The sequence below is a fragment of the Zonotrichia albicollis genome, chromosome 9, assembly GCF_047830755.1.
Source record: "Zonotrichia albicollis isolate bZonAlb1 chromosome 9, bZonAlb1.hap1, whole genome shotgun sequence".
Classification (NCBI taxonomy): Eukaryota; Metazoa; Chordata; class Aves; order Passeriformes; family Passerellidae; genus Zonotrichia; species Zonotrichia albicollis.
In genome coordinates, this window is record NC_133827.1 from 35,687,916 (window position 1) to 35,707,975 (window position 20,060).

At 44.3% G+C, this 20,060-nt stretch overlaps 1 protein-coding gene across 5 annotated transcripts in view; it reads right to left on the reverse strand.

Annotated features, from left to right (window-relative positions):
* KCNMB2 (potassium calcium-activated channel subfamily M regulatory beta subunit 2) overlaps window positions 1-20,060 on the reverse strand; it is a 137,760-nt gene that overhangs the window by 26,898 nt on the left and 90,802 nt on the right. The window lies entirely within an intron of this gene.

A 20,060-nucleotide genomic window follows, 5' to 3' on the forward strand; every position in this document is an offset into this window, starting at 1 on the left:
CAAGTGGTCTCTTGGTCCTGCTGGGGGACCTCTGAACACAGGAGAATATCTAAAGGGAGGTTGTGAATAGCCCTGACACATCAGATTAGAAACCTGGGTATGGCAGACCCTGAGTAGAAAGTTCTTGTCTCCCCTCAAGCCAAGGAGAGGGCTGGATGGAGAAAGGCAGTTGGAGTATCCAATCTGACTGATACTGAGTCATGGAGCTGTGAAATAAGCAACTCTCTGGTAAAAACAAACACCCAGCTTGGCTCTCATGAGCATCTTTCCTCTTTGTCTTATTACAAAAGGGTAAAATTGACATCATAAGCACTCTGCAGTGGCTCGTCATCCTTTCAGAACACAAACTTCACCATCTGTAGCCCTCTTAGCTGAATATGATAAATTGCTCAGATTCACAAAACAAAATTTTGTGCCCAAGTGCTGTAGAAAAGCTCCAGACATAATTTTTTTTCCCTGCACACATTTCACGTAATTTTCACAGAATTTAAAATTTTTATGTCATTATTTTTTAAAATGCAATTCTGTAGGTGCAGCTGCCTGCTGGCTCTTGAGTCTGAGTCCTGTGCAACATGGCTACAGCTCTGTGGACATTTGAACTCACACCCTTGTCCTCTGGAGATCCCTGTTTGCTTTGCCTGATTACTTTCTGCTGATTAGGGGTGAGGAGCTTTGTTTTAACAGTGAGCTCAATATTAAGATAACAATTGAATGGAAGAGATTTCTCTCCATTGAGTAGTTCTGCTACTTATAGCAAAATAGAACAGCTCTTGGGAACAATGTGCAAATCATATTTCTAATGACCTCTAAACACAGCTAATGCTGTCCCAGTTGGGGACCTCTGCCCAGATATGGCCAGGTATCTTCTGTGATAGTCTGTGGGGTGATGGTAAGGATGCCCAAGCCACATATTAGGGACAAAGGCCAACTGGTTGATTGGAAGAACAATGCAAAACCCTAATTCCTCCTGGGCAGTTGCATGCCCCAGAGATCTATTTCCAGGGCAAGAAGAAGGAAGCCTTTCTAGTGGAGACATTTGTGCTTAGGACACAATCAAATCCAGCCTGATGAGCAAGGCAAGGAAGAAAGTTAGAAACTGAGTGGGTCACATGAAGGCAGAGTGTTGGAAAGACAAGGATCACAACCTGAAAGAGAGCAGTGATGCACAGGAGAGAGCAGGAGCAGCTGCACACTGCAGCAAGGCAGTGAGGAAATACTGCACAAGGCAGTGGGGATGGGTGGGTGGGGAATCTGGTGAGGTGAGGGGTTCATTGACTGCTGAGATGAGGCTGATGGCTGGGCTTAGCCCACTGCTGCACCAGGCACGAGGTCAAAAATCAGAGTGAATCTAAAGCTCCTGCTCTGCAGATGAGTTCAGTGCCTGGTGGGCTGGGTGATGGAGATGCAGATTCAGCCTCTTTGGTAAACAATAGCTCAGGAGTTATGAATCTCTACAGATGTGGCCTTGTAGTATAATTTTTAAGCATAAAACAAATTTTTCTTTAGAGTCAGGAAAAAAGATAGTGAGAAAGAACAAAAGCAAAGTCTCTCTAAGACAGAAGAATGTGCATATGCCTTCAATGCAGTTTTGAACCAGAAATGAGAACAAAATCTCCTCTGCTCTCTGAGGGCAGTGGAGCATGTAAACAGTGAAAGGGCCATGTCCATGAAACCAAAACCCCTTGTATTTTTGGTCTTATAACTGGTCTGGAAATGAAAGCAATGGTAGGATCAGTCACAGATGCTTCCATTCCTCACATGACAATAATCTATATTAATTACTGCAAGCATCCAGCTTCAAACAGTGTCACTGCAGTGCTATTAGTGTTTAAAAGTATCGAGTTTCCAAAGAGGTGAATGTCTTTTTCTCTCCCTAATCATGATTACTCGGCTTAGTACTTGGGCCAAGCTTCTATTTAACCAAGATAAATGGATATTTCCAAAACAAGCAAGTTAACACTATGCATCACATTATTACTCTCCTCACAGATTTCTTGCCTCTTGTGCTATTTTACTCAGCTGCTCAACACAAATAACAATAAGAACAGGGAGGAGGAACTATGCAGGATCCTATATGTATTAAAGGGAAAATAATAAATAAATCTGGTTTTGACCATTACTTTGTCCTATTTTGTGACAGCATTTTCCCTTGATCAGTGTAGTATAACAAAATTATTTTGTCCTATAATTTCTCTTCTGTGAAACACAGACATCCACACCACATTTTTGCAGATACCACCAGCCTGTCTGACTAATATTTTGTCGCTTCCTGCTTGGAATCCTTATTTATCATTGAAGTTGATGTGCCAGCACTGTGGGTTAGCATTCAGAAGAGCAGATGGGGAATTAGAGACAAAACTTCTGTCAGTGATAACGGGACTTCCATGCCTCATTTCCCCTGGGGCACAGTGAGTGTTTTCCTTTTCAACAGTGCTGGGCAAAACTGCCTGGAGGAATTGGTGGCAGCAAAGCTGTGAGCTGGCAACACGCTGAAATTGTCAGGGAGAGATTTTGGGTTGCTGGGCCATTTGTGGGAAGTTATTTTGTAATAGCTCCTGGGAAGAAATTAATCTCAGTACTGGAGTTCCAGTGCAAGGTACCCAAAGAGAATTGACTTGAATTAGTGAGAGGTTTGGCACTGAACAACTTCTTCTCCACAGGTGTGTTCACCTGACAACATTTCTGGCTGTGCTGACCAGGGCAGGTTGCAGATCCATGAAAGGTCCTCATTCAGGTCTCCAAACTCTCCAAATCCCACTGTTTAAGCACCATCCTGATCCCCATTGCTGCTGGGGAGCACCTCAAGGCTGTGCATGGGCAGCTCAGGGAGAGGAGTTGCCTAACACACCAAAGGTAACAGGGGAAATTAAAAAGAGATTCTGTCTGCTAAAATGTGCGCTGAATACACATAGGAGACCTGTCCAGAAAGCAGAAGCCTGCCCCTATCCTCCAGTACCACACAGATGATATTTTTTCAAATAATTGCCACAGGTCCAGACTGCACCATCTCACCTTCCTTGGCTTTTGTCTCGAAGGGCTCCATCATTTGGCCAGCCTCCACCCACCTTCCAAACAGCAAAAGGCTTTTTTAAATCATTTGATACTGCCATTAATGGAACAAAGAAATAGATGCTGAAGATCAGAACTTATGTGTTATGTCTGTATTCTCTGCTCTTTAGGACAGTTTAACAACTACATGTTAATTTTCACCCAGATTGATGTTTCTATGGATGTTCTTCCTGCCTCCATCTCTTTTAAGAATCTCTGAGCCCCAGTAATCATGTGGATTACATTTGAATCAAAATGCAGAAAAGCTGTGTGGTCACATTGACCTTGAAATCCTGAAGACCATTTCCATTATAAAGGTGCTTTACAGCAGAACTTGTGACTGAGGAGGCTGCTAAGGAAAATATAACCAAAAATGTTCTTTACATGGAGATAGTCTCAGGATAGTACCTGCTCCTAAAAGCTGGTAATTGAATTTTTCAAATTGTTTGGCTCATTTAAGCAGACACACCTGCAGGGTAACTTGTGAAGGTGTCAGCTAATGCCCTGCTCATGCCTGGAGCTGTTCCTGCTGTAAAGTGTGTGCCTTTCTCTGTAATGCAGTCAAGTAAGTAAATAAAAGCTGGTAGTCTTCCTCCAAATGTGTTCAGAGGGCTTTTATCCCTTATTGATTTCATAGTGGTAATTCAATAAGGGTAAATATTATCAGGAACTGCATTTTTATTGCATTTTAACTTTCACCCATACTTGCTCCTCTTCCTTACACCAGAGCCGCCTTTTAAAAATTCTTCTTTTTAAGCTTCTGTACAAGCTTAATGAAGTCCATCATTTCAGTGCTCTTTGATATGTACTCAGAAGAGACTGGGTACTTGATTTTCTTCTTATTTACACCCGTGAGGTCAGCAGCTGAATGCAGAAGCAAGCAAAGGGCCAGAGCAATGCCACAGAGCCTGTCAGCACCACAACAAAGGCTTTTCTTCAGTTTGCAGTGGTCCTTTGGGAAATCCTAACAGCTGCACTAATGTTGGATGTAATTGAAGAAATACACTCCTTAAACAGGCAGGCAGTTCAGTATTTAAACATAATGCCTGTTGAGGGAATGCTTGAAAGCTGATTTTTGACCTTCATGTGAGGCAAAAAAGAGATTTTTTTTTTCAGTATCTGTACAGATTTCAAAAAATGATGTGGAACATTTTGTCCAATAGTAGCTTTTTTTATTTCTTCATAGTGTTTGTATTTATTTTTACATTTTGCCACAATGGAAATTCAATCAAAGTCAAGGATTTTATCACCTTTCCACTCGACTGCCTGAGTCAGATGCTTAAAATGTAACACCAGCAGCCCTGTGAGTAGTCGATTAAAAAAAAATCAACCTTTTGCACTATAGCTCAGAGAAGTGTCTTTTTGTTGGTTTTTTTTCCTGCAGCCTGGTGGAGTCATTTGCCATCAAAACACGTTCTCACCCAAAGTTCTCTCCCATTAAAAGGGCTGGGAAATGTTGCTGCTGGAGAGTTTCAGTGCTCCCCAGTCAGACCAGTTGGCTGGTGCAAAGCTCTGGGCTTGCAGCAGGAGTTGAGCTGTCAAACACATTTGCTGACTGGGAAGCAGCAATTTGCTTCCTCTCACTCAGTGCAGAGAGAAGCAAAATTTGTTTAATTTGGGAAGTAGAAAGCAGGAGTGGAACAAAGATGACTATTGCTCTGCACCTTCCCAGCTTTCCTTTATGCCCCCAGGAACTTTGATTGCTCTGCACCTCTCCAGCTTTCCTTTATGCTCTGACCCCCTTTTCTGCCCGTCCTTGAAAGGGCATCCCCCAAGTGTTACCTTGGCAGCACATGGAAGAGCATCAGCAGTTTCAAAAGGTAACTGATACTATTCCCCAACTGTCTGCATTTTCACTTCTATGGAAAACATTAAGCTGATCTAGGAGCAATTAATTTGGGAGATGCAACTCAATCCCAGCAAAAAGCAGCACTTGGAAGACCACCCGTGGATCCCAGCAGCTCAGATTCCCTGCAGTTAAACTAAATGTCATCCCACTGTACACAGCTGCTGGCTCCAGGTTTGCTAATTTGTAAAACAACATGAGGAAGATGCTGCACTTGTGAGCAGGGCAGCTGAATTATAGGTACTTAAGCAGCACTGTAGGGATATGAATTCTGTTTATTGCACAAACCTGCCTCTATAATTAATAGAAATTATACCATTCCCTTGCTCTGTTTTCATTAATTCAGACTGATAGCTTCAGAAGGCCAGACCAGATTAGGAAACTCATTTTGGAAGAACAGGAGAGAACTAGAGGACTTTCTCAGCTTTTCAGCATCCCTCCAGATCTCCTTCAATGTGTAAGGGGCAAAATCACTAGCAATGCTTTGGGTGTGACAAACCATCTGGCACCATAATTGTAGCCTTGTTTTACTTTTCCCTGCTCCTGGGACAAATGATCCAAACTCCCCTGGCTACCTGTCTAAATTGAACATTATGAAATGTACTTTAAACCCTCAAGAAACAGCCACATTCAGCCCAAAACCACCTTAAACCCCAACTGCTCTCTAAGACCAGCGCCAGCACGTCCCAATAAACACAGGCTGCAGGTTTACCTATCAAGCTGCAAATGAACTGAACAGCCCTGGCTCCTTTAGTGGGAGTTTTATAGGCCTCTCTCCCCTCTCCTAGGAGGTGCAAACATATCAAGGTTTAACATTGTGCTTTATTTATCTCAGTGGTGGAGTGTGTTATTGTTCCCACAGAAGCGCTGGTGATTCTTTATCGTAGTGGAGAGGGGGGCACTGCATGAACCAGAGCTGCTGCAGGAGCTGACTTATCCATGGCCAGTGACACCTGAAACAGGGCTGAATTTGGGTGCTGTTCCCTTATTTTGGATGCTCTGGAAGCAAAGTGTGTCCAGAAATGACCATGAAAATCAGACAGCTGCACAAAGGGAAGTGGCCTTCCCCTCTTGCTGTGCCCCCAAAGCAAAGACACACAGGAATAGGTACAGCCAAGAGAACTTGTTTTCCTCATGATTCATTGAAAATAGAATGAATCCTAATAGCTTTCTAAGATAAAGTACCTAGTGACCACTGAACTGCTCTAAGGAGGGCCCTTTATTGATGTGACTCTGTGGCCAAATGTAATGCAATTAAATGATTGGATTTGGTTACGTATATTGACATGGTGTCACTGACAATTTCCATCCTCTCTATTATTTCTATAAATAAAGTCATCTGCTATAATTAGAAAATATGAATGTGCTAAGACCTCCATTAATTCTTCTCCATATTAATCTAAGATCTGGGCAGATGTTTATTAATACCTTGTTTCACTGCGTTCATCAGCTGTTACCAAGAATAGAAAGACTGAGACCTGATCTCATGCTGAAGGTTAAACGAGAGCAGATCTTGCCAAATCTTGGCTTCTGATTGATATTTTGACAATGCCTTGTTTTTTTATCAAAATGTTTTCCGAATTTTGACCCTTTCTCTGTGTTTCTTTTCCTTTGGACCATGTATGAGACTCATTGGTATTTCCCACGCTCTGGGACTGTCTGGTGTGATTTTAGTGGAGCTGGATTACACCAGCCTGTGGCCTGCCCTCTGCCCCTTCCATCTGGAGCAGGGTGAAAGCCCAGGTCCAGCACATTCAGTGCTGAGCACCTGCTGATGGGTCGTTGGGGATGGGTGTGAGGAGCAGCAGGAGTGGATGGACCTGCACCAAGCTGTGAGCAGCCTGTGGGACCTCTCAGACCCTCCTGGTATCTGTGCTTGGCAGGTTTCAGAGCCGGTCTTTGTCCCAAGTCATCTCTTGTTGTTGCTTTCACTTTTGCCAAGAAGCTCCACAATTTAATTATGTTCTCTGTCAAAGAGAGTGTAATTTTCCCTGTTTCTTTTAAATATTTTGTGTGGCAACCTGAGGTCACCCCTGATCTTCCTCTTCTTTCCCATTTGCCTGGTGTTTGCTGCCTCTCCCCACTCTGTTCTGTCTCCCCATCACAGGATTTGTTCTCTTGGCTGTTCTGCCCAGGGTCAGTGTCCATCAGGCACCTCTGCCACCCTCACAGTTTGTACCAGCAGAGTGATGCCCTGTCACCTCTGCAGAGATGACAGCTGCTTGGATGATGATTTACCCTGAACCAGGACTCCCATCCCATCCCATCCCATCCCATCCCATCCCATCCCATCCCATCCCATCCCATCCCATCCCATCCCATCCCATCCCATCCCATCCCATCCCATTCCCTGGCAGATTCAGAGACAACCAAAGCACATTAAAATGGTTCAGCAAAACAGAAACAGGTTTCATGTCAAAACTTCTCTTGAACTCCAAAAAGGAACATGGGTCCAAAATTAGACCTTGTTTTGTGCAAAGTCATTTAAAGTTCATATATATTAAAATAATTGAAAAAAAAAATCCAGTGTGGCTTTCACCACTTCCTCGCCCTTGTCCATCTCCTTTGCTCTGGATGCTGCTTATCTCTTCTCTTGGCTACCACCTGGAAATTACCACTTTTTGGATTCTTTTTCCCTTTCTTGGAATTGAGTTTGAAGAAATGCACATAAAGAGCTAGTCTTTCAGTCAGCATTTCAATTAGTTTTAAGTCATACATTTCTATTTCCTAAGTCTGTACTTATTTATTATTTGCATAGAATCTTTGCCTGAGTGTTTGCATTGATTCTGATAACTCTGTGGGGTGCTTATCTCTCCAAATAGATCAGTAGCTTTTGGGCTGCACTTTCTGAAGCAATAAACAGAGAGTTTTGCTTTGAACTTGAAAGCTTCTGTACTGCATTTACTAATACAGCAACCTATTACAGATGTATGATCCACAAAATTACTTCAATCCCGCGCTAAAGGAGGTAGATTTTCCACCTGTTCTTCCTGGTCATTTTTATTTAAACAATTGCCAGTTTTACAACCCCTTTTTTCATTACAGTCACCCTGAGTTCATCAGGGGACAGAACATCACTGATGTCATGGTGACATCCTGTCCAGAGTTGACAGGTTTGGGTTAATTGCTGGTCCGAGCAGGCCCAAGCGTGTGGATCACCCAAGGGACTAATCTATGGAGAGGATCTAGCAGGAATCAATCTCCTACCTCAAAAAAAAAAAAAAAAAGCTCCTTTTTCTTAAAATGCAGTGAAACAAACCCCACTCAAATCTGATCTGAATTAGCATCAGGGACAAACTAAGACTTTAATTTCTATTTCTAGTTTGTTCAAGTAACTCTTTGCCCTGTCTCCCTCCAAGCCAATTTTGGGCTAAGTTGAAAAACACAGCTCCACAAAGCCTCTGTGGGAAGGCACCAGGAATGCAGCAAGATAATAGTGCAGCAAGATAAGGGGGATTAAGATTACTTCTGGTCTTTTTTAAGACATAAGAGGTGAAAAAGTTAATGGAACACTCAACCAAGAGACATTGCTGAGACCTGCAAAAAGTGATAAACCAAGATAGCTGAGTGAAAAATATCAGTGAGTGCCCGGAGTTTTCCATGTGCATTGCAGCCTGCTGGGTTCCACATGGATTATGGCATGGAAAGATGCCTGGCAGAAAAGGACCTGGGCATACAGGTCAACAGCTGTCCAAACAGGAGTCAGAGGTGGCCAAGAAAGCCAGTGGCATCTCACTTTGTGCACAATGTGGCCAGCAGGAGCAGGGCAGGGGTTGTCCCTGTACTCAGCACTGGTGAGGCCACACGTTGAGAGCTGGGTCCAGATTTGGGTCCTTCACTACAGGAAAAACATTGAGGGGCTAGAGCATGTCAGAGAAGGGCAAGGGAGCTTGGAAAGGACCTGGAGCATGAGCAGCTGAGGGAGCTGGGGGTGTTTAACCTGAAGCAAAAGAGGCTGAAGGATGTGTGCGTGTGGGGGGCATTTATTGCTTTTTATAATCCACTCAGAGGAGGTTTTAGCAAGGGGAGGGTTGGTCTCTTCTCCCAAGTAACAAGTGAGAAGACAAGAGAAAACGGCCACAAATTGTGCCAGGGGAGGTTTAGACTGGCTATTATTAAAAGTTGCTTCACCAAAAGGATGGTCAGGCCCTGGAACAAGCTGCCCATGGAAGTGGTTGAATAATTACCCTTGCAAGGGTTTCAAAGAGATGTAGAGGAGTCATGTAGGGACATGGGTTAGTGGTTGACTCAGCAACGCTGGGTTAGTGGCTGAACTTGATGATTCCAAAGGTCTTTTCCAATCTAAAGGATGTTATTATTCCTCACTGAGAATTTGCTTGTATTGTTGTGGAAATGAGATGTTCCTTTAATCGCCATGGCGAGTTTGAGAGGATTACTCTGTGGAGACAATATCAGCCACTGACAACCCAAATCCAGTGGACACCTGATCCAGCTGGTGTTGAAGCTGATGAAGTATTTCTATTGTACTTAATGAGCATTGGCCTCAGCCTCAGAAGAGTGCACTTCAGATTGAACTTCTCTGCCTTTGCAGAGATTTTATTACATTTACAGAGTTGGTATTAGATTTGCTCAGTGTATGAGAACATTACTATTCTGTTAAATTACTTTTTCAGTTAATAATATATTCTTTTCTACAAAGATTTTACTTTCTTAAATCCTTTCCCCCCTCTTTGCCTTCATCTGGTTAGGGAATTCATTCTCCCTTTCTGCCTTGAGCTACTACATGCTGTTATCTGGCAGGGTTAAACAGCTCTTGCCCACTTCTCAAAGGAGTGCTGAACTGTACTTTTGTTCCTAGGGCAGGCTGTCCCTTTCTAACTGGTGGAACCAAAGCAAGAAGAGCCTCATGAACTGTGAGAGGATCTAAATCAAAGCAGGCTCTTGACCCCAAGCTCTTCCAGGTCAAGGCTCAGTACTAACTTCTGGGAAAGCCCTCCACATTCCTGAGCCTTTTCTGTCCAACACAGAGATACACTTTGTGAGCCCATTCCCAATGATCTCTGGGATCCAAACTCTGTTATATTATTTATAGTATTTATACCTGTAATACCAGCAGCACACTAAGGGCTTTGAGGAGATCTCAGAAGACAAAGTCCCTGCCTAAAGAGCTTAATATTCACATTTTATTCATAATATAAAAATATACATACTCTGAGTCTGTAAGATACCGGATTAAAAAGGCTTTTCTCCTTAAATTAGCTCAGAGAAACCTAACCCCCTGAAGAGAGAGAATGAGGCAGCTGTGGAGGGAAAGGAGCCAGCACCACTGAGTACAAAGTGTCTCTCAGCTGCCTCATCTGGAGATGCACTTTCAGCCTCAGCTTGTGGTCCCTACAAACACTTCTGATCCCTGTGAGCCCAGCTGGGATCAGAGGGCAGGTTCACCATGCTCCCCTGCGTGGTGTTCTTGGCCAGAAGTGATTCCAGCCCAGCTCCACCTGGAGTGGGTGAACTGGGGTTGTGTGATGGGATCAGAGCCTTTGGATCTGCCTGCTCAAACTCAGCCCTGCTCAGTGGAACAAAACCAGATCCTTTTACTTGGGAGTCAGGGTGTACGGCACACAGCTTCTCAGTTCTGACTATTCTGACTATCACACCACTCCCAGTATTTTGACACAGTGCATTTATTTCCTATTTCTATGCACGACACACCACACTGTCAACATTGAAACACATTAAATTATTTAAGACCAAAGAAAACCCAAATAATAGCATATAAAGAGATATTTTGGAAAAAAGTTGTGTTCCTTCATTAGGTGTCCTTGAAGTTTGGTGGGACTTTTGCCATAATGGACAACAGTGCCAGAGAAATGGAGCAGAGTGCTCAGGAAGGGGCTGGTGACTAAATGATTGTGGGGAGAGGGAGGCAGAGCCACCATTACAGGGTGATAGTTGAGTAGCAAAGTGACAAGAGTTCAGAGGCTGTAAGTTCCAGTCTGTTGCAGAATTTTAATGTGTTTCCACATGAATGATATTTGGTTAGATATTGTAAGCACAGTGCTGGAAAATTAGGATTAGCAAATGACTAAATTAAACTGAAAATTGGGTAAAGAGATTTGGAAGTAAATGCAAATGCTTCAGTCGTAATGGACTTTGCCCTCTAAGGAGTATTTTTTTTAAATAGCCTGTTAATTCTTATTGGATTTAAATTTTTTCCCATTACAGACACTAGAGATTTTGCACAGAAATCTGAGGGGGGTTATAGAAGAACAGTCAAAGAACAACAGAAGAGATGTAGGTTGAAAGTGATGCAATGACCTCTCTTCTGTGAAATGCTCATCACAAATTCCTGGGAAAATTTCTGGGATTCATTCCGGGCCAGAACACAATGAAAAAAATACTGAACACAAACCTCACCAACTCACTCCTGGTCCTTAAGAAAATAACTGTTACAAGGCCAAAATCCACATCAGTCTTTCCAGGACTACCTATTTCTGAAACCCAGGTGAGACATAAAGGAAACTGCTCACAGACACAGGATGTAAATAACTCTGGGCATTATCTGCAAACAGGGGAAATCACCCAGGGGTGGCAGGCAAAGGAGATGGTCCATGCTGGACCCCAGGGTACACCAATACACCTGACCACCCTGCCAAATGCACAAAACTGGACCCACATCTGATCAAAGGCACTTTGAGCAATACAGGAGTTGGGATGCTCCACAAACCGGCCTTGTGCTGACACCAAAACGAACCAGACAACTCAAATACCCAAAATGGGAAAAGCAAATAGTGATAGTGAGAGAAAAGAGTGGGTGGTGCATAGCCCCAGTGACTGTCTCAGTATATTGTTTTTCCCACGAGGATCTGGAAGATCTGACACTCCTCATACCAATTCCCAAGGAATATTGCAAGAGAATTAGAGATAGGGGGAGAGAGATGCAGAACAGTCTGATAACTTACCATGATAATAGCTACCGAGTCAAAATTACATCCAAGGCTTCCCTCTTCAATCTGTGAGGTTTGATGATGCTGATTTTATCAGCAAGGTCATTTTAGCACCCAAGCTTAATCCAGAATCTATTCTGATGTTTGTTTAGGAGATTTGAGTAATCTCTTTAGGAGTATTAACAAGAGCTGGAGTCCTAAAGAGCAATCTTCTCTCAGCCCTTACTGGAACAGAAGGATTTGAGGTCAAAGCTGGGTGAAGGCTTTTTTAGGGCAATCTGGAAGCAAATGGAATTATCTTAGGAGCAAGTCACATTTTGGAGAATAGAGGCATGAAGTTTGCAAAGGAGTTTAGGTTGGTTTTGGGTTCAATTTTCTGGCTGCCCTGGATGCAACCCATGAGCTGCTGCATGATTCAGGTATTGATAGGAGGGCAGAGGAGCTTGCTCTGAGATTTGCTCTCTGAGCCATGTACAACTGCAGTCAGTGGCCAAACAATATGTGAAAATTTACTGCCTTTTTCCAGTGTCACCATATGCTGCCTGTTGGCTCTTCATGGCACAGGGCTGGCCCTGGAGCTCTGTGCTGGGAGGGGACATCTAGTTGAGGGAGTGGATGGGAAAATTCAGTGAAACAAAGTCACTGATGCTCAAATGCCAAGCTGTTAAATCTTCAGAAAGTCTTGGTTCAGAAATCAGTCATTGCTTTTTATAAATAATTAGAAATAGGATCAGTGGATAGGAAGTCAAATGTTCACTTGAAGGCTTTGGGTTACATTTTGGAAGGGCCTTTGAGGAATTGTCATTGAATCTTCACACCCAAAGTGTTCTGAGTGTTGCATGGGTGCAGCATAAACCATTTCCACATGGTCTCATCTGAGACTGTATGGCTGATAACACATGAGATTAGACCTTTTCTTGCAGATAAGCTGAAGAAAACCACAAAAATATCAAAAAAAACAAAAACAGATCAGTGCTCCCACAAGAGCCCCATTGTGGCAGGCAGAACAGCTTGTGGCACTGTTGAGCCATTAACCCTTGCACCCTCTTCTTCCCCAGAAGGCTGATGGATTTTTATCTAGCTCCAGAAAAAAAGAACAACACCCTGGTCTGTGGGGCTGAATGCTGTGGATACTCATCTCCAGCTCCCTGCTGTTTCACAGCTGGCAGCAACAGATAAATTTATCATTTCTCCAAGCCAAGAGGGAATCAGGTCTCACTTTGAGGTGCTGCCTCGAGAGTAGAGGTAGATTTGGGCATTAACTCGTCTCACCTTCCAAGCTTTGGAATGTCTGAAAATTTGGAACATAATTTGGAATCCTAAGACCAAGCACCCTAAGCTTAAGAGGGGGCACTACAGCTCACCTAGGAAAGGTTTACAGTGAGCTTTGCTATCCAAGCCATAACAATGTTATATTTTGTGGGGCTGATAAATTGTCACAGCAATTATTTTACTGTAAAACCAAACAAACCTCCCATGCAAAAATCTATTACTGGTAGTTTCAGAAATGAATGTTGGTGTTGAGTAACTCAGATTTTGGTTGTACCCTGTGAGGGGAACTAGAAAGCAGTGTTATTCAAAGTGTTGTGACATCAAGACATTTTTGGCATGATGTACCCTAATGCTAAAAGTGTGTGGAAAAAATAGTTTTATTTTCCCTGTATGTTTGAAGGGTTAGATACAATTGGTAATATACAGCATGTGACTACTATTGAATGCATTAATATAGATTTGCTAGAGCTTTTTATTATGAACGACTGCTAACAATGTTTATTTTCACTTGTGAGTGGAAACACACGATAAAGGCATCCCTCAGGAAGTTTGTGCATTTGCTCTCCAGCCATGACTCACCCCTTAGTCAGAGAAGCAAAGCCCAAGTGACCCAGCTGGGGCGAGCACAGAGCCACCACAGAGGAAGTTTCCTTAGCAACAGGAAAACATCCAAAACCTCTTCCACCTCCTGCTTGCTGTTCCTTGAAGTTGTTCTAAGTAAATGGATGCTAAACCTCTGAATTTCAGAGTTAGAATCAATGTATCACAAAGCAAATCCTTCTGCTTGCAAGCAAGTTAACTGGAGCTACTATCCTCCTAAATTCAGGCTTAAGAAAAATAATGTTTTATTTTATCTAGTCTCCCCAAACACTGCCTGGGCTCATAAACAAATAGCAGAAACAACTCCTGCATCCTCAGCTGACACTGATTATCATCAGGGATCTGTTGAAGTTAATGAAACCATGGCAATTCAGAGCAATCAGCCCAGCATGAGCTCGGTGCTTGTGGGCTCCAGGTGCCCATGATCAAAGCTGATGAAGAGCAGGGGAATAGCTCAGCCAGGAGAGAGGGAGGCTTGGGGCTTTGTCTTGTGGTGTTTCTTTGTGAGATGTTTTGAAGAAATTTTGAGGTGTTTTTTGTTGTTTTTTGGTTTTTTTAAGAGGTTTTGGACCAAAGAATGGGAAGCTGCAAGCAAGTGGAAAATTGTTCTTTGTGTTTCCAGGTACTGTGTACAGTAGTCTGATGTACATTTCCTATATATATGTACATTGTTTCTTAAAATATCTTTACTCCCTGTACTGCACCCCTCTGGGGTGAAATGTGTATACATTGGAACAAGATGCCACTTTTTGTGTTCACAGTAATCTATGTTAAAGTTCAATAAGGCTCAATGTGTGTGCTTCTCTCCTTGTTGTAGGCATGCAGCCATGGAAAAAGAGTGCAGGAATGAGTGTATTGATTTATGCCTGTCACTGCCTGACAGGAGCAGATGGGGGTCTGGGAGTTTCAGTTTAGCTGATGGACTGTGCTAAACCTGACCTGGTTCTGGTGCTGTTACATGGGAGATGTCTTTGATGCAGCTCAGTCACTTTTGAAGTATTGTGGAAGGTGAAGCGGAGCCAGCTTTGTAGGCAATAACAACAGAATGAGATTATTTAGGCTAAAATGAGTCAATATTTGGAAAATTCCACTGTTAATAATCAGACCTTGCCTGAGGGGAGTTGATTGATGCTGCCTGTACCAGATGGTTTGCAGCATGAGGCTGAGCCTGGTGCTCCTGTGGACACCCTGATGGGGAAGCAGCTTGGGGGAACACGAGGGTGCAGCTAGAAATCCACGTGGGCACCAAGTCACCTCACTGGGAACAGCACAGTCAGGGCCCTCAGTTAAGGGTGGAGGAAGAAAAAGCCCTTTTGGGAAAGATATAAAATTACACAGGTTTGAGCTCTGGCAGGGCATTTGAGCTCTTGTCTGTGGTCACCCTCACTGGTGGCCTTGTCCCCAGCTGGTGCCAAGCATGGGGGTGCCTGACCTGCTTTTCCAGGGCTGTGAGCTCCTGCTGGCACCACAGACAGGAGGCCTTGGCTGTGCTCTGCTGACATCTGTCCTATAAAACTGGCAGCAATAATGAATGATAGCCCATATTTCTGTAATATCTTCTTCCTCAGGACACCTAACAACATGCCATTGATAAAGCTCTTTAAGGGCTGGAGTTTGGCCAGGGCCTTGAAGAAGCAATAGCCTGGCTGTGGTCCCACAAAAGGGAGCTCCACAAAAGGGATGCTTCTGATCCAGGACAAGGGACTTGCTTTCCCTTCTCCCAGCTGAACAAACAACCTTTCCTCTCAGCTTAGGCATGCCTGACTAGAGGGTATTGATGGTTCTGATTGCCTGACTTGAGTACCTGGTTGTTCTTGGCCTGGTGCTCAAGCTCTGAACAAGTGCACGAGCTTTAATGAGTGATTTTGGGTGGGAGCAGCTGTCTGTAGTGTCAGACTGCACATCTCGTGACATGACACTGAGCTGCCCTGGGTTAGGCTACAGCAATAACTCATTAAATATAATTCCGAGTGTGCCAATTTTGGGAGTGTTGGAGTGATCACAAACAACTGAGGCATAAATGAGTCCTCTTCCCATCCTTGGTCCATAGAACAGCTCAGGAGTTCTCTGGTTATTTGTGGACAGAATTTATTGATGATCATTGTATTCCTTGGCATGAACTGCAATTTCGGGTTCATGACCATTAACCATGGTGAGAACAAGTGACCCATTTGTCTCACATGATGGGTTTGCCCCTGGAATCTGCAGATGCTTTGACTGACTTATGAGCATGGCTGGGTGCTTGTGTCAGGTGCAAACAAGAAAACCAAAAATGCCCCATGGAATGGGTGTCTATGTGTGTGATATGATGGTCCCTCCTGCAAATACTGGGCTGGGAGCAGTGCTGTGGCTTCCTGGTGCACTGATGAAATGCTTCTGCATTGTAAAGATAAAGAGGAGATGGATTAAACTCATCTGAATCCTGGTAGAGCCTTTCTGCTCAAACTTTTTGTCTTGCTTTCCCTGACCACTGTGACACCAGCAATTTGCTGGTCTTTTTGAGTCACCAGCAAAAAGGAAATGCTGTGATTTGTACCCCAGGAGCAGGGATAGGAGCCTTCAAGCACCTTGTGTGCATGCAAAGGAGACTGATGCATCCGGCACCGTGACTGCTCTGAAGAACTCTTCAGATCCTGGAGTGTGAGCCTGAGTGCAGTTTGAACAAGCTGTGTGCTTATGCAATTAAAACCAAGCTGTGCTGCTCCTTGAGCACTTACAGCACTCCACAGGGGCACACAGAGCTCAGGCACTGCTGTGTGGGCATTTCTTTAAACCCAAATGGAGGGAAATTGGCCCCTGTGCTGCAGGAAGGAGGCTGTGGGTTTCTGTCTCTGTAACCACAAGCTCAGATTCTGATTAGTGATTGCACTTTTCAGCAGCACCTGTGCTCTTGTTTTGCTCGTGGTGTTGCTTATTTTTAATGGATCAGGAGTCTACAATCAATTTCAAAAATACCAGCAGTACAGTTTGAGCCCATGAGATAAGGAGTGGATGTGTACTTTCAAGAAGGCACTGAAGAAAAACCACTTTAAAAGCAGTTTTAATTCTATAATTGCTGTAGAGGATAGACACAGCAGGGCACTGTTTTTTCACAGAGTGAAACAGAATAATGAGGAATCAAAACTTCTATATCCTGTTCCATATTTTTCATTCATTCTATTTGGAGGCAAACAAGTGCCTTCCTTCCCTTCTTCTGCTCCTATAGGAAAGGCAGAGCTGCAACTGGGAGCAGAGCTGTCTTGTGGCTTTAAGACTTTGTGAGAATGGAAAGCCTTAATGAATGCTCCTGTGGAGATATAAAATGATTAATCTACAGGCATCTGAGAACACTTATGATTTAGGTTTTGGTATTGTATCTGTTATTTCACTTATGGGGCTGTTAATAATCTTGTAATGCACATCAGGCTGTATCTTAATGATTAAAACATGATTAAAAAGGGTCTGTTTTATCTGTAACTAGTAAGAAATGCAATTATTTTAAGTAGTTCAATGCCTGTACTAGTCAGATGTGGTATTAAATGGCTTCAATGATTTGGCTGGAGGGGTTTTTTGAGGTGCTGGAAGCACCCCATCAGAGGCATAGATAAGAATGTGGTGTGGGGGCAATGCAGGAGGGCAGGAGGCCATGGGATGGAGAGCAGAGGGATGGGAGGAGAGTGAGAATAAGGCAATTTGTAGTGCCAGATGTAGATCCTTAGCCTGAGGACAGCTGGGCAGGTGGAATAAGGCCTGGGTGGGAATTCTGATGAGGATGGCAGAGCTGGGGGACACAGAAGGATGGACATGAAGTGAGAGGGCTAGAGATGAGGTGAGGGGGGAAAGCTCTTTTCCTTTCTCACTAAGAGGTTGTGCTGACAGGAAATCTCAGGAATGACCTTTGCCTCCCATAGCTGACCTGTTGGTCCCTGCAGGGGAGCCTGCACTGCTGAGACCCATCAGGTCATCTGGCAGTGCTTCCCAAAAAGCTCCCCTGCCTCTCAAAGGTCCAGTGCTCCTCAAAACCTCACAGCTCCTTACTCAGAGATAATTAACTGTGCTGTTAACAGGGATCAGACTTCCGTTTCAAGCAAAATAAACCCAACTGTAAGCATGTGGGTGGGACATGGACGGGCTTAAAGCATTTCTGAGGTTTTTCACTTGTGCTTCCCTCATATGGGATGCATTTCATCTCCCCACCAACCTTTACACATCAACAACAATTAAGAATAGAGGCAGAATAAAAAATGGACAGTTTGTCCAGTTTGTCATATTTCTAGTGTGGAAGGCTACTCTTCAGCTCAAAGCCAGTAAAGTTTGCCTGGACACACAGAAGTGAGTCCCTGCTCACACAGGAGCCAGAGGCAGCTTTGCCACTGAGTTCAACCAGCACTAAAACTGCTCCTGTAAAAGTGCATTTCTACAGCTGCACTGCAATACCTCTGCTCTAAACCTCTAGTTAAATGCATGTTAAAGTCCAGGATCAATCTACCAGGCAGTAAGTTAATGGCCCATGGTGTAGCTGCTGCTGTGATGCCTCTTTTCCATTAAGAGAGAGGCAGTGTGGCTCTGAGTGGCTTGTGTGTCTGGAATGGTGCTGCTTGTGGCTCACACCTGCGTGGGGAGGATGCTTGTTGCATTTAAACTAGATTACATGAGCCAAAAGGATTGTTCAGCCCAGCAGGCACTGCAGAGCTCCAAAGGGACACTCCTGTGGGACTGGGAACTCCTGGCATGTGCCCCCAAGCATTATTTCAGGAAGCTCATGCAGATCCCTCCACTGACTCAGTTTTGCTGCCCTTGACCTGCAGGGTGCTGCAAGCATCAGAACTCCTGTGTTTGCAGCCTCTGAAAAAGCATGCAAAAAGCCAGGAGACTTCTTTGCTATCCCTGCCCTCTGTTGGCACAACATCCTGCATCTGGCTCAGGCACGCTGATCTACCAGCTGATCCTGGAGTGTAAAGGGGAGAGATGTTGGTCATTCTGGATGCATGCAATGCTCCAGTCTGCTGGGTTGCCTCTGGCATTTTGGATAGTAGCCTGGGAGGCACTGGATCTGCAAGGTTCAGTGCTTGGTGTTGGGATCTCCCAGCAGTCTACACCTGGCATGTAAAGCAGCACAGAGAAGTGACTTCTCCAGCTCCTTTAAAAGCAAAAGTAGAAAGGGAAATAAGAAAGAATTACCAGCTTTGAAGATGGGAAGGATGCTGAGACCTTTTGCTTTCCTTTGCCAGGGCTGTGCTCCTTGTCTCTCCTGAGCCCCATGCTGTAAATCCCACGCTCCCATCTGAGGAGCACTGGCTGCAGAGCCCCTTGGTGCAGTCTGGGTATTTCAGAGAAGGTGATCAGGAATGATCCTGCACCTCCCTGCTGTGTCTGGACACAGCTTTGCCTTCTAGGGCATGGGAGGTGCTGGGCTGGTCCTGGGTCCTGATTCAACCCACTGCAGCCTTGGGGCTCCTGTGGTGATGCCTGAGGTTGGGCAATGCTGGGACACAGGGAGAACACCTTGTGGCATCTATCTACCCACTTTTTTTGGGTGGTGAGGACCCAGTGGCTGAGGCTAGTGCAGGGCATCCCTGTGAGGCAAAACCCCCCTGCCCTGCCCAGGGGCTGCTGGAGAATAAGAAGATTTCTAGTGGGGCAGTGAAGGCCTCCTAGGGAAAGACAGGATTTCCTCCAGTGGGACTGAGGAGATTATGACAGAGAGCTAATCTGTATGGCTGTTTCATAAGTTTCCCCAGTGCCTGGACTCTGTGCTCAGCAACAGACACTCTGTGTGCTGAGAATAACTGATTGCCCAGAAACACCATGGAAGGATGTGTGGAGGGCTGGAGCAAGCTCTGCCTCTCAGTCTCTTTGTATTTCAGTGTTATCTAACAAAATCTCTCCCCATTCCCACACCAGGTTAGTAGGAGGGACCAAATATGCTGCTAAGCCCCACTGCTTGGTGGAACTCACCCTTCACCTGGTAGTTTATATTCCTTGTGAATTCCCACCTCTTTCCTTGACCTTATTCACCGCAAACAGGCAAATGTTTGTAGTGACAAACCCAATTCCAAAGCCACTCTTCAGACCACTGTCCATCTCCTCCTCATTTGCTGCAGTCAGAATTCACGAGCAAAGGCAGAATGCAGGTTCTGCTCCAGTCCAGGGATCACACCACGAGGGGCTTTGCTACTGTCCCTGTGCTCAGACCAACTGCACTGTGCAGCAAAAATCACAAGCAAGCAACATCCAAGGCTTTCCAGATTATGTTATTACAAAGTGTAAGTGAAGATCTAAGTTCCCATCTGGACACTTGCTCTATCCATCTTCAAGATTTTATCCAAATTATTTAAATGCTCACTGCCTTAGTTCTTCTGTTTGTAAATCCCTAACCTGCCTGTTTGCTATTCTTGGATTAAAAT